A 13,207-nucleotide genomic window follows, 5' to 3' on the forward strand; every position below is an offset into this window, starting at 1 on the left:
GATTCTGGATATTAGCCCTTTGTCAGATGAGTAGGTTGCAAAAATTTTCTCCCATTTTGTAGGTTGCCTGTTCACTCTGATGGTAGTTTCTTTTGCTGTGCAAAAGCTCTTTAGTTTAATTAGATCCCATTTGTCAATTTTGGCTTTTGCTGCTGTTGCTTTTGGTGTTTTAGACATGAAGTCCTTGCCCATGCCTATGTCCTGAATGGTACTACCTAGATTTTCTTCTAGGGTTTTTATGGTATTAGGTCTAACATTTAAGTCTCTAATCCATCTAAAAATCTGTAGAAAGATAGATGTAACTAAACCCTCATCCCTGAAGTATTATATTTTTCTCTTTGAGGTTGAGTACCAGTAGAAACTTCATATTTACCTGGCAGATTATTTTTAGGAAGCTTGAAGAATTCCCTCTTCCAACTTGGTTGTAAGTAGGATCACCATGTAATTTATTGTCCAAACTGGGACACTTTTGGAGGTGAAAAATGGCACTTTTAATAATTATGCCTGACTACAGACACTAGCCAAGACAGTCCCTGGGCAAACAAGAATGTATGGTCACCTAGTTAAACATATATTTTTAAATTCTGAATGATTGGTTTTTCAGTGTGACAATATGTCTTCCATCTCCTTCAGTGGCCATAAAAGAGGCCAGAAATGACACAATTTGAACATTTTACATTTCCCCAACTTGTCTTTTTAATGTATGCAACAGATCGGGGTCTTTCCTATATCCTTCATTCCACCTCAGAACACAATCTCAATTCCTAGGCATAGAAGGGAATAAAATAAAAATGGCATTCTTTTTTATTCTAGAATACAGAAGATTAAAAACTGACACAGATGTACCATCAAGCCAAGCAGTAGGTGAAATTCTCAGAGAAAACTGATTTTCAAGAGATGACTGGAATTTTAAATTGTAAGCTTTAAAATTTGGTAAGATTCTAATGAAAAGAATGGACTCAATTTTGATGGGAACACCTATCAGCACTTTTTCTTTCACTGGAAGAGATATTTGATCTTGACTTAGAGGAACATAGTAGTAGGCATAATGGTTGACATGAAATAAAATAGAAGCCGAAATCCGTGGGGAGGCAATTCTAGCTGAGTGATCAGTCATTTGCTTACAGTATGAAGCGCCTAGATTTATCACAGTAATATTCTCGTTTGCTTTCTGTAGATCATGCAGGGCTCATTATATTTATGCTGATGGCTTTATCATCACTGCTGATGATCAAAATTCTCTTGGTTGGACTTATGTGACTCAGTAACCTTCAATAATTGAGGATGGAACATTATATTAAGGGCTAAGGGGGAAGTGTCTACAGTGAGATCTTCTCTCCCTAATAAGAGACCAAAAGTTTGTCAGAAATGATCAGCACGTTTTCTTGGAACATTAAAAGGAGCAGAAATAAAGGAGCCCTCTGCTTTCATAAATCACATGAGTATCCAATAGTCTCCTCTTCACCCTGTAATTTGGAATGAAAAAGATCTCTTGTGCATAAACTGCTTTTCCTGAATCTAATACAATTAATCCAGAAGAGAAGTGGGAATGGATATCAGGTTTTTTTTTCCTTCAGATTTTGTTGTTAATTAAAAAAACAATTATCAAGGATTTCTAATTACTTTATAAGTGCTGTATGGCCTGTACCTGCTCCTCAGCAAATTAGTAAGATAATGCTGGAAACATCTTATTAAACAGAATTACCCTTTCTCTTCTTCCAGATTCACACATCTACTTAATGGGCCTCTTCTTGTGCAACATCTTTGTGAAACATTTATATCTATTAAGTTATCTCACAGTTATTAGCATTGTATATTGGTTTCTTTTTTTTTTTTTTACCCAGGACCTAATAAATTGATAGACTACTATAAGGTTGAGTAGAAACAGACACAAACTCTTCAGAAGATCTTTAAAAATATTCCTCTAGAGTAAGTGGGTGCTCTGAAAATTATAAACTCTGATGTAGGGTATAGAGACTCATTGAAAAGACAATACCTAAAGGAAAATAGGGCCCAGAGGTCCACAGAAGTTTCCTGGGACAGAATGGGAATCTCTGTAGTCAGGGACTGACAGGTGAAAGGCTATCCCGTGGTCTGTATGTCCCCTCCAAAACTCATGTTGAAACTTAATTGTCATTTTAACAGTGTTGAGAGTAGGGAACTTTAAGAGGTGATTAGGTCATGAGGACTCTGCTTTCATGAATGATCAGTGCTGTCAATACAGGACTGGGTGCAATATCTTGAGAGTTTAGCCCCTTTCTCTCTGGTCTTGGTGCCTGCTTATCCTTCTGCCAATGTTATGACGTGGCAAGAAGACCCTTACCAGACGAGGCCCCTTGGTCATAGACTTCTCAGCCTCTACAACAGTGAGCCAGATAAGTCTCTTTTCTTCATAAATTACATAGCCTGTGGTATTCTGTTACAACAACAGAAAACACACTAAGACAAGCTAGAACCAAAATGTGAGCCATTGGAGAATGCTAACAAAGGGAGCACATGAATGGGAGGGGCGACTGTGGACATCAGATCTGTATGTGATATGCTGCTCAAAAAAACAACAGATGGGGATGCAACTACTTCAGGGTTTCACAGAATATGTCAAGGTCTGCAGCCCATCCTCTTCAGTTTAAGCAGAGTCAAGTTGAGAATGGAGAAGCAAGCTCCTGAAATATAGGGAATCATGACATCATAAGTTTTAAATCATCTTTAAGAAGATCATTCTACATCATATAATCTATCCTAGAACTATATGATATTGGGGTTTGAATATGTAGTTAAAGATTTTTTGTATTTTATAAATTTGAAGTGACTTTCATTTCATCTGAGTATATTTTTGTTATATTGTATGTCAGTTGCCAAATGAATCATCATTTCATGGTGATGGCACTCACTGCAATTTTTGTTGTTGTTATTCAGTACTCTGTTGTTCTAGGAGCTGTGTCAAGATCACAATTTCGTTACCACAAATTGTCATACGAGGTTTGCTAGCTCATTCAGGAACACTGAGTGTATGTAGGGGAGCTGGGAGTAAGCCTAACATTCCCTCCCCTCTTCCCTACAGCTGCAATTATCAGTCCACCAGGCCCTGAGTATCTAACAGAGATCAATCTGCAAATGCTTTGATGGCATGTATGCCAAGTCACTATTTACCAGAGCGAGAGTCTCATTTTGGCATGCATTACTCATGAAATATTTGTAGACTGTTGGGGAAGTTTATGGAAATCCTTTTATTTGTAGGAATTAAAAAAAATTCATCATGAATGCATAGTACTAGTAGGGATTTTGAGAGAACACTGGGTCCAGGTTTGAATTTCAAATTAGACTCAGAAAAATTTCACTGAGATATAGAAAAAACACACAAATAGAATTTAAGAATTGTAAAGCATGCACATTGACAAAAAGGTAAAGGATTTGAGATCATCAGACAAGAAGTGAAGGTTGAAAAGTAGTTTAGTAAGTCATAGGATGAGTAGGTGGCCCTTACAAGGATCTCCCTCACTGGGGCCATTTAACTGAGTGAGTGATTGGATGGATGGATGTTGCCTATGAAGGATTTCTTTGTGCCTGAGCACAGCTGGAAGGGGATTTTCTCCCTATGTCAGTGGGATGTACAAGGGAGAGCAGAGGCAAAGAGGCGCATTGAGCAGTGGCAGAGTGGGGGCACACTGAGCACAGGTAGGGTAGGGCGCATTGAGCAGTGGCACAGTGGGGCTCATTGAGCAGTGGCAGAGTGGGGGCACACTGAGCACAGGCAGGGTGGGGCGCATTGAGCAGTGGCACAGTGGGGCGCGTTGAGCAGTGGCAGAGTGGGGGCACACTGAGCACAGGCAGGGTGGGGCTCATTGAGCAGTAGCAGAGTGGGCGCATTGAGCAGTGGCAGAGCGTGGCACACTGACCAGAGGCAGAGTGAGACTCACAGCTTCATAAATCCGCAAGTTTCTAACTTTCCTGGAAGCAGTAATAAAAGAAGTCTCTGCTATTGTGGAATAAGTTTTTTTATCCTCCATTGTCTTCCAGCAATGGACCTTGAGCAGCAAGAAGTTAGGTCTGAACAAGGTTGCCTGAAAGAGATGAGAGAGGGGAAATGAAGGGAGCACAAGACATACTGAATCCCCTTACAAGGTTTATCTAAGGCCGAGCAATTCATATAAATTACCTGGAATGTACTTTATCTCCATCCTCCAAAACAATTCCTTTAAGGTTTTCCATGGAAAGTCTTCACTCTTTATAAATTTATCCCACTAGCATACATTTATTTTTATTCTCTCCTTATTTCACATAACTATTAGGCTATCCTTCTGTTTGGGGTTGGGCCCTATCTTTTGTTCTTTGTGACTTTCTTTATTATGCTAAGCTATTCTGGACACAATAGATTCTCAATAAATGTTTATTTAATAGATTAATAAGATTGTATTTGTATTCCTCCTTACATCTCATCTAAAAAGGAGGTGTTTCCTTATTATAAATGTAGTGTTAATTGTTAAAAAAATTGAGATTTTTTTTTTTTAATGGCCTCCTTAATGCAGACATAGTTTGTTACTGGGGCCTTTCATTACATCAGGAAAAATACTTTTAGGTATTTCCCTTCTAACCAAGAAATGTACTAAAATATAAATTAACTGTGACTTTATAATACAAATATATTTTATGGAAATCTTGTTTTTTTCAGAGCCTATAAAGGTATGCCGCAGTAATGTAGGGTAGAGTAAGTCCAAAGTTGTTTTTGTCCCAGTAAAAACATTTTCTTCAAAATACACTTATTTCTGAGTTATAATATTCTCATTTACAGGATAAGGATAATAATACCTCTTTCACTGACCTCTTAAATTTATTGTGATGAATAATGAATTAAAGTTATAAGATGTCAAGCCTTATGCAAACATTAGAATATAAGGATTCTTCATTCATTCATTTATTCACTCAATGCATTTTACAGCCCTTGTTTGTAAGAAAGCTAGTAGGTGCAGGTGCTATAGAGCATGGGTCTCCAATCCCTGGGCCCAGGTTGATGGCCTGTTAGGAACTGGGCTGCACAGCAGGAGGTGAATGAACAAAGCTTCATCTCCATTTACAGCTGCTCTCCAACACTCACATTACTGCCTGACCTCTGCCTCCTGTCAGCTCAGCGGTGGCATTAGATTCTCACAGGAGCGTGAACCCTATTGTGAATTGTGAATGCAAGGGATCTAGGTTGTGTTCTCCTTATGAGAATCTAATGCCTGATGATCTGCCACCATTTAGTTGCAGGAAAACAAGCTCAGGGCTCCCACAGATTCTACATTATGGTGAGTTGTATAATTATTTCATTATATATTACAATGTAATAATAATAGAAAAAAGTGCACAATAAATGTAAAACAACTGAATCATCCCAAAACTGTCCCCCCAACCCCCACCATCCCCCAGTCCATAGAAAAATTGTTTTCCATGAAACTGGTCCCTGGTGCCAAAAAGATTGGGGACCAATGTAGAGGATTCAAAGATACATAAGGACCTAATTTTTCCCCTCTCCAGACAGGTCCCTATTGATCTTATAACATCCAAAATTGTTAGCCCAAGTAGATAATCTTGTGTGTAAACCAGCAGCCCATATAAGAGAGGGCAGATTTCAGACTTTAGTAAAAAGATAAGTCTGGCTTCATGATGTAAGTCTCTGGAAGGAAGAAGGCTTCAGGAAGTTTGGAAAATTATCAGTGATGTTCTCATAGCTATAAAGCCGCAGATTAAAGCACTGAGAAAGAAAAGGTGGTAGTGTTCAGAGAAAACTATCTTCTGATATTTGAGTGCCCATACTGTGCAAAACACATTTGATTCATTCTGTGTGGTTGGCTCCATAGGGCAGAGTAGGAGCAATAAAGGAAAATTACAAGGGCACACATTTCAGAATATTACAAGGGAGAAATTTCTAATGTGCTAAGTTATCCAGAACTAGAATAGGCTGCCTGAAGGGTGATGAGTTTCTTGTCACTGGAAGAGTTCAACCACAAAATGCACTACCTCTTGCTTGAACGGGAGGCTTTTAAGGTATTTTACAAAGCTGAGATACTGATACAATATGTCTGCTCTCCAAGTTGGTCTTAGTAAGCTGTGAGCTTTTCTTCTCCTGCTGCGATTTTGGGATCCCCTGTTCCAGCTCCCTCCTCTCCAGAAGAAATTGGAGAAAATGAAGGATAAGCCTCCTTTAATATTAATTCTGTATTAAGCATGGAGAGTTTCTCTATCAAGAGGAGTTTTCTATTTAAAGATAAACCTAGGGTCATAGATTTATGATTTTACATATCATTCTTTTCATTTTAAATGGAAGCAGAGGTCTTTAATGTGGCATTCATATTCTTTCTTTTCATTTTCCAAATATAAGTAAATAGCGATGGAGTGAGTGTTTTTGCCTTGATACAGCAATCCATTTTCCTCTTCTGTTCTCAATCAGACAGTTTTAAATTTTGGTTAGCTGCGTAAACACACTGTGATGGACGACATTAATAAATAAGTATTACACTGGCTCTGCTTGAGCAGTCCCTCTTCATCTTTATCTTTTTTGTTTAAATCCTGTAGGGTCTTAGAATGCTCTTTATGGAGATCAAGAAGATTAAGCAAAATTAGCTCTCAACTACATAATGGGCTTCTCTCTCCTGGCATGTGTCTCCCCTCTCTGCACGTGGTGACTCCCCCTGATATCAACAGCATATTCACAGATGGAGGGAAAAATTATGTTCTGGGAGAGCAGGGCACACAATGAGATTTCAGCTTTCTCTTTCGTTTCTAGCAGCATATAGCTTGAATAGGAATCCAAAATGAAAACGATAAGTAAATCAGTTGGCTACTTAAAGACACCTTCAAATTCATCTATTTCCCAGGGCAGGCTGACCTGTTCAATCTTGAAGCCAGAAGTATCATCCTAGTCTTGAGAACATCTAAACCACAGCTTCATAAACAGATGATACCTTAAAAGAGGTTATTTGCTGGGAGAACTATGCTTCACCCATGTCAAACAGTGAAATTTATGCTGTTTATAAAGTTCTCCAGAGAAAGACTGGCTTACTCATGGGCAGAGTCGGCAGCTGCCTACATGGAATAATTTGAGGATCAATGAGAGGCCCCCATGCTTTAAAATCCATCTCCCTCATCAGTCTGCAGTGGTGCCTGAAATTTCCACCATTACTGTCATTTCTTAAAAGCCTTTAAGCGGACATATGCGCTATTATCTTGAGGGAGGTAACATTAATTAACTACATAACATATTAGAACGGATGAGTTTTCTTGTTAATAACCCATTACAACCATTGACACCCAGTAAAGATCAAGGCTCTAAAGAGATAGAGGCAAGGGCAGGTAAGTTTTAATGAAGAATTAGAAGACAGTGATTCACAGTGTGTATATTGCGGTATTATGCAGGTCTTATGTGGATGTGGGGGATCTAACATAGGGATAGCTAGTGGGGAGAAAGAAGGCATTGAGCATTTTATCGCAGATAGTGGGGTATGTATGGCTCCCAAGTAAGAGAAATGGAAAACAAAAGGAAACGTGTGGAGGACAAAGTTTACTTACCACATAATATTGCTAGCCCTGGCCTCAGTCCTCCAAAAAAGTTCCTTTTGTTAATCACCACTCGTACAGTGATTTTAAACCACCTTAAATGGTCTTACACGAGGGTAGAGGATATTTGTTTAATTCTAAATCAATGGAAATGGAGAACTGGTTGTTATAATTTTGATGGCAATATTTCACTAACTTAATTCATTGACTTATAACATCCACTGGCTAAATAAGCATATTTCTTTACTGGTTTCTTCAGAAGTGTTATTCCAAAACATTTAACCAATTAATAATATGAAGCATTTATAGAGTTTAATTAGAATCAGAGAATTTTAGAGCTGGAATTGATGTTTTGAAATCTTTTGGTTTAACCCTATTACTTCAGAGATGAAAGAGATTACTTCAGAGATTCATTGTCATAAAGTGTCTTTATTTATTCCTTCATTTAGTCTACAGATCTTTATTGAGTATTGACTGTGTCCTTGGCACAGGGATATAGTAGTAAGCAAAAATAGTTCTATTCCTCACGGAGCTTATACTTTAGTGGGGGATGAAAACATTAATCAACTGATCACAAAAATATGTATAAAGTAAAAACTATGATGTATGTTATTAAATGATATGATTTATGAGAGAGTATTATAGGAGGGTGTGACCCCAATAGGGGTGGTGTTAGGAAAACTTCTTTGTGTAAATAATGCTTGAATAATATCTGAAGGTTGAACAGGGTTTCACTGAGCAAATAGGAGAAAGGAGAGCTGTTTAAGGAATAGGTAGAGAGTGTGCAAAGGCCCTGTTACAGGAAGGTCATGACCTGTTTAAGAAATTAACAAAGGGCCTGGGTGGTTTGAGCTGACAGTGCCACTCGGAGTGAGTTTTGAGATGAGGCTGTAGAGGTAAACCGAGGCTGCTCATGTAGGGCTCTCTTCAGAATTTGGGGCCTTATCCTGGGAACAGTGCAAAAGAGACTGGAAAGGGATTCCTATGGGTTAGGAGACTAAAACAGTGAGTGAGCCAAAAAAATCCCAAAAGCCCAGCAGTGACCTTCCCAAGGCTGCAGAACTGTGGTAGAACTGGCATTACTTCTAGGTTCCTTGATGAACAGGACTGCGTTGTTCTTACTCATAACAGGCATTTGTTGCTTTTTGAACTCCACATCATCCATTTATCCCACTTCCATTTTATATGGGGGTTCTTCCCCTTCTCACAACCAGTTTCTGTGATTTGAGTAGAGTTGACTTGATTTTCAGCTCCAAGGATGACATGTAATTCAGATCTGACCAATGAGACTCTGAATCTCTTAGGATCATAGGAATTGGTTCAGAAATAAGCATGTGATCCCATCATAGAGAATCAGATGTCAAGAGACGGTTAGCACTTCTAAGACAGAGGAAAATAGTGAAGTGGGGCCTGCGGAAATCATCCTAACTATAGGTAGTAGATAATACTGAAGCTGACACAGCAGAAGCCAGACAGAAGTGATGGAAAGAAAACATTTGTTAGAGCTGGGTTTCCTTGGTTTATCTACCATGTGCATTGAAAAGAGTTCTAATTAATACAGTACTAAACTTTTTTCTCCTCGTTTATGAAACAGCACCTAAGAAGGAGAAACCTATGATTTTAAGTACAACATTTACAGAATGGGTCTAACACTAGGAACTTTAGTATTAAGACATTTTGAAGCTGAAAAAGGTCAATTTTTCACATGGTATTTTGTTTTAAATAAAGGTGTTTCCCCAATATATAGTTGTATTCTGGAAAATTTTTACCACATATAATATCTAGATACATGTTATTGATTAAATCTAATGTCATCAAAGGAAAATAGACAATTGACAGATGTCACTCAAATAATAGATTGACATATGGTATGCAAGTAATTTTGATGCTCCTCTAAAAACACCAGTTCCTTCATACTCAATAAATCATTGCAATATTTCTATTATAACATTTTGCCAATTATTATTTGATGTTGTCTCCTCATATTAACCCATGAAAAACCTTTTCTTTTGTTCTCACTTAACTTTAGTTAATCCAGTTAAATGATACGTAGTTTCTTTATTTTTTTTGGAGGTTTTTAGGATTTTTATTTTTTTGTATCAATGATCAAATAGCTTAAGAGTCTGCAAGTTACAATATTTATTTTAAAACAATATTGTACAATTTAATTAAAAACACAAGATAAAGCTTTTGTGGGGAATTTTTGAAACTGTAGAAGACCCTTCCACTAAGTTCTTTTTAAAACAATTAAATAAAATTCTTCTTCACTTTCTAAATGATACAATTCCACCCAGAACAAAAGCACCCTTTCAAAAATGTTATAATTAAATGGGTTTTAAGAAATGTTGTCCTTGACTGCCCTGATTGTAGTTTTCACAACCAGGCACTGGTAGGTTGTAGTCACAGCTCACAGCAGGATCCGTTTTGGGCTTTAACACACCAGAGTTACAGAAGGGAGTGCAGCTAAATGTTTATCAAGTTGGAATGTTGAGGATCAGTCTCAGTATAATAGACACTAATACTTCCTTTTTGCATTTAACTTTTCTGCTAGAATCTGAGTTCTGTGGCACCTACAAGAGAAATGGCTGCTTATATCTGACAACTTGCAGATCTGAGCAGTAGGGGAACAAAGGCAGGAACAACACAGTGGCACTGGTCCCACTGAGTCCTGGGGAGTCTCAGCTTTCGGGAGTCCCCTGAATATGGGGCAACCCCACAGGTCTGAAATACTAAACTTTAACTAAAAATCTTAATGTTGGGCTGGAAGAGATGAACTTCTAGGGCTGGTAGAAGGAGTTGAGAATGAGGTGGCAGATTTTCCTCCTTTCTATAATCCTATGAAAACAGAATAATTTACCTGTGTAAGACCTAAGGAAATGTACATTATTTGACAATGTGAACAGCTGAATACATGGTGTGATGGTTATGCCAATATTTAGTAAAACTAAAGGAGAAAAAGAAACTATAAACAGATATAAGGACCAGCCATATATATATACACACACATATATATGACAGAATATACATTTATATTCACTCATATACATTAATATTCATGCTTCATCTGTTGTGTACAAGGTACATTGCTAGCTTACCATATGAGAAAGTGAAGGCTACTTAATCAGGGAATTTTACATTAATGTGCATGGAAGCTAATGGGCACAGAATTTGTGGCAATAAAACATTATAATATCTACTTCACGAACAAGTCCAGAAATAATTTTATGTTCAGAGGACTTCTGGCTGGTATGATCAAGAAAAGCTCTATGGAAAAAAATGATATTTTAGCTGTGACTTGATGATTGTGGGAAATTTGTAAGGTCATTCCAATTGAAGGAAATAGCATAGATAAAGTTATGCAAGCAGAAAAGTGAGAGTTCAAATAGTGAACAGCAAGTAGTTTATGAATAGAAGCACTAAACTATAAATCAGAAATATAAGATAAATGAAGGCCAGATCATGGAGGTACTTTAAAGCTATTTAAAGGGTTTTGTAGTTTCTCTTTGAGGTAATGGGGAGCCATTAACTGCTTCAGAGCATGAAGAAAAGACAGTAATGTTTAAGGAAGGCTAAGATGGTTAGGGAATAGGAGGCTATTGCATTTGTCCAAGTGGAAGAAATGGAAAGAAGGGATGGTTGGGAGAGACTGAAACAATGAACAGGCCTTAGCAAGTGATTGAATGTGAGGCCATAGGGCAAGAAAGAAGTAACAGATGACTTTCAGGACACAAGAAGGTTACTATTTAAAAAAGGAAATTCAGAACAAAATGCAGATACAGTAACAGAAAGGAATCAAAAGAATGTAATTTTCTTAAGGATTCTAGTCAATTCTTCATAGACATTGAACCTCTGAATAAAGCTATGACTTAATTTTTTTAATGTATATCCTACTTAGCAGTGCTGTGCTGAACACCATCCTATGATAGAATCATTGTAATTATGATACAATCATATTTGCAAAGTTCTAATTCAAATAAATTGATTTTTTTCTACTCTGCTTGTGCCAGCAGCCTGCACCAAGTGAAGAAATGACCTCTTTCTTTCAAAAACTATTTATTACAGATGCAAGACCTACATATTTTATTTCCATATGTGCTCTGTTGATCCATGGAAAATTTCAGCTGTAGGATTTCTTTTAGTAGAGATAAAAACCAATAATGTATGAAACAGACATCATCACCAACATGATATTAAAAAATATGAGGCAAACAGTATATTCAACACTATAGAAATGACATATTATATATATATAAACACAGTTATTTCTTCCAGTATTAATAATGTTTGTGAACCCTCAACAAGTATGTGGCTAACCACCCAAGAGTTTTAAGCTATGGAATCAAAATAATAAGTCCAGTGAATGTCTAACAGGAGAGATAGTTTTATATGGTTTTTATAAAGCCCTCAAGAGTTCAAAGACTCACAATCTCTCTTAAAAGTCTTCTGCATTTTATCACTCTTCTAATTACAAGGTTCCTGCTTAAGTCCTGTTGAAATCTTCCCTGCTCCACTTCCTGTTAGTTCCACTACATTTCCCTTTCTGATTTTGGTAAAGCCTCAGGGGTTGTCAGTCCTCCTAAAATGTTTTGTGGTTGTGAAATGACCTGAGAAGCATATTCTTTTCCTAATTGTTCAATATCGTGGTGATGTGGCACCAGCCAGTGTGTGCTCTGCCTATGAATTGGGCCTTGAATAATGATAGTAGGAGACAGTCCTGCATAGATCCTGAAAAGTTGAGTGGGCAATTCTTCAAAATCCTCAAATGTCCTTTGCAGCCTCTCATGTTTCCCAGTCCTCAAGCAACTACTGCTTCTGCAGCCTTGAAATCACAGTGTCTGGGAGAGAATTGGTGCAATATGAAGTCCTGTGGACCTACAGCCAGAAACATTTCCTCATAAAAGAAACACACCTCCGTCAGAAAACATAGCTTGAGAACAGAGCTGGACTAGGATGAGTCAAGAAGCCACACTGGTGCAAAATGTCAGGAGGTTCTTACTCTCAGGAGCTGGTCTGGGACCTGCACAACCATCAGGTTGTGCCTTCTATTTTGCACTCTTGATACTTGCTTGTTTCATGCTAGTCACAGACCCTGATTGAAAGCAAATCTTTCAAAGAGAACATCAAACTTCCAAGAATGTGAATTGCATCTTTATTATGCTTCTGCCTGTAGGCCACAAAAATAATAGCAGGTATTTGGGGATGGGGGAGAGGATTCTACTCTCCAGGGGCAGGTATCAACATCAATTAAGACCTTATGGTTGTAAGCAACAGAACTGACTTTATCCAGTGGGTGGAGAGGGGGTGGAGGGGAAGAAAATTTTTGAGGAAAATATTGGAGTGGCTCCTATGGTGGAAAGGAAATTTGAAGAACAAGATTTAGGAAGGGCAGGGAACAATTCTGAGGTTCTAGTAGAAGGAACCATTGTTGCTAGAAGCTATAGGCTCCAACTGTCATGCTCCCATACCTCCTGTCTTTGCTTCATTCTGCTCAAGCTATAGATTGAAAAAAAAAAAAAAAACAGAAGAGTATGGTTGGCTGAGCTTGGGTCACATATTTTTTTGTTATATTCCTATGAAAAAGTTCCTATTAAGCAGTAAGGGAGAATTAATTTCTTAAAAGGAATTTTGGGTCCATTGTCCAACACAGTCAGAATGCATATTGGGCAACCAGAAA

General features: G+C 37.8%; 1 long non-coding RNA gene across 1 annotated transcript in view; it reads right to left on the reverse strand.

The window, feature by feature from the left end:
* Positions 1–3,952: 3,952 nt before the first annotated feature.
* The window catches only part of LOC117064431, a 29,671-nt gene continuing 20,416 nt past the window's right edge, over positions 3,953–13,207 (reverse strand). The window contains exon 3 of the long non-coding RNA XR_004429452.1: positions 3,953–4,061. This is a non-coding gene — a long non-coding RNA (uncharacterized LOC117064431). The remainder of the gene's footprint in view (positions 4,062–13,207) is intronic.

The sequence above is a fragment of the Trachypithecus francoisi genome, unplaced genomic scaffold, assembly GCF_009764315.1.
Source record: "Trachypithecus francoisi isolate TF-2019V2 unplaced genomic scaffold, Tfra_2.0 Lachesis_group2, whole genome shotgun sequence".
Lineage (NCBI taxonomy): Eukaryota > Metazoa > Chordata > Mammalia > Primates > Cercopithecidae > Trachypithecus > Trachypithecus francoisi.